This window comes from Crassostrea angulata, chromosome 7 (assembly GCF_025612915.1).
Source record: "Crassostrea angulata isolate pt1a10 chromosome 7, ASM2561291v2, whole genome shotgun sequence".
Classification (NCBI taxonomy): Eukaryota; Metazoa; Mollusca; class Bivalvia; order Ostreida; family Ostreidae; genus Magallana; species Magallana angulata.
In genome coordinates this window covers 2,142,421-2,144,670 of record NC_069117.1, presented here as the reverse complement: position 1 = coordinate 2,144,670, position 2,250 = coordinate 2,142,421, and the positions used below count along the sequence as shown (strand labels likewise).

The window sequence follows — 2,250 nt, the reverse complement described above, 5'->3', positions numbered from 1 at the left end:
AAATAACCTTGAAGTTCACCTAAACGTGTGAATAGAAGATTGTAAATATTGCATGCGGATGAATATTTGCGATGGGGCACATGAAGAGGGTTATCTCAAAATACGAAATTTTATCAAATATACAACTCCGGTAAAAAAGACATACACTGCTTTGGATTATTAAAAGGTGTATAACATATCTTGTTTTATCATAAACAAATTGAGTCTGGGTTATTAAAAACGTTCGCTAATGTAACTGATATTGAAACACCCGCAGAATAATACTACGAACAAGTTAACTTTCATGATTAGTCACCTGACCTTTTTCGCGGGAAGCTGTCGAGTAAACAAGAATCACGAGGCCGAGGAGAAGTTTTCAAGCTGAGCAGTAGAAATCGTCAGAAATTTGCTACAGTAAGTCATTGCATCTTATATTAATCTGGTTTTACAGCTTATTTTACTTTGGACAGTTTTATAACGGTTTGTATTCTTTGATATTTATGTTCAGAATTTGCTAGACTGCAAAGCAAATCGTGTATCCTGTGTTTTAATTAATGTACTATTAATTGTAGAAAAAAATATTTAGATTTTAAAATACGTTTTTCACTGAAGTAAAATAAAATTTGAATAAACATGCAGTCACTGAAGAATTAATTTAACTGTCGACCGTTACTCTGTCGTTAGTGTCATGTGTGTGTAATTGCTATACATACTTATATACTGTATCTGTCTTGGAGAACAGTCTTTGAGTTTGTCTTGGAGATCAGAATAACGCTCCTTATTACTTGTATACTGTATCTGTCTTGGAGAATAGTCTTGGAGTTTGTCTTGGAGATCAGAATAACGCTCATTATTACTTGGAGATTTAATTCATTATTGTTACTTGGAGTTTGAATTCAGTTATTGTTACTAGGAGAAATAATTTATCATTGTTACTTGGAGATTAAATTCATTTATTTACGCTTGGAGAACTTGAGATCATTTTGTACATTTAAAATTTTTGGCGTTATGAAACACTTTACTACACATTGTTTACCAAGTTAGATCAAGATGGGTGTAGATTTAAACACTTGGAGATGTAGAATTGGGTGTCATATTGGAAAGATCCACAATTTCAGAAGGAAATTTTCAGCTTCTTCTCTTCGGTTGATAAAAACAAATTGGCTGATTTTCAATGTAGAGAAGTATTTATTACTCTGTTCAATACTGTTAGTGCTTTGTGGTGATGTAGAAGAAAATCCTGGCCCCCCTACTATGAACTTTCCTCTGCAGGGTAATTTGCATCAAGGACAAGATATTTTTAGTAATGATTCACGTGGAAGACAGTGTGTACCTTGTTGTTTGAGTTTTTTCATGCTCACACTATTAAAACCTTTGAGTGCAAATGAATGGCATGCAACTGATTTGGATAGGGTATTACATGTTGGAGATTACATCTACAAATACTCCAAAAGCATAATGCAACTTCAGCATGAATATTTATTACTAAATGATGTTCCAAGATATATATGTTATAAAGATAAGGCATTTTCATGGAGTATTAGAAAAACATATTATGGTAACATATCAAATAATTACAGAGGTGAATATCCTTTAATGCGATTAGAATTTGCTTTCGTAGCATCATTATCACTTGACAAATATGCTGTATTTATTTGCAAAGGTAATGCGATTGGTATCTTGCGGTATGGGGAAGAATATTTAGTATTTGATTCTCATTGTAGAAATGAGCAAGGATTTTGTAGTAGTGAAGGAACAAGTATTGTTGTTAAAAAGAATGACTTGTCGGATCTCGGTGCACACATAAGGTCACTTTTCATGTCATTAACGTCTAATGAGGATTTGTTAAATGAACAATTTGAGTTGCATGGGCTTAATGTGATAGAAATTTCTGCAACATCTGTAGCCAGATATAGACGCAAAGGAACAAAAGTGTGTAATGTACCAAATGATGTAGATAATGCAAGACATATTCAGTCATTATCAGACTTTTCTTCTGTTGGTAATAAAAATCAATCCGCAAATGTTGAAAATGCAAAAATCACTTTGATCGACTTGCCATTTCTGGTTACTCAAGATAATCATAATGTGAGAAAAAGAACTTCCAATACAGAAACTTTAATTAATACTACTGCTTCTCAACCTAAGAAAAAAAGACTTGGTGACCCACTCCATGATGTTGTTGTTGAATTTCATAAACTGATATCAAAAGGACCTGAGTATGTGTGTACCTCTTGCAGTCAAGTGTTTTTCAGACATTCTGTTATATAC

The 2,250-nt window shown here is 32.9% G+C and overlaps 1 protein-coding gene across 1 annotated transcript in view; it reads left to right on the top strand.

Moving 5' to 3' along the window:
* Positions 1–204: 204 nt before the first annotated feature.
* The window catches only part of LOC128156960 (uncharacterized), a 9,706-nt gene continuing 7,660 nt past the window's right edge, over positions 205–2,250 (top strand). Inside the window, exon 1 of the mRNA XM_052819303.1 lies at positions 205–393. The gene's annotated coding sequence lies outside the window, so the exon portion shown is untranslated. The remainder of the gene's footprint in view (positions 394–2,250) is intronic.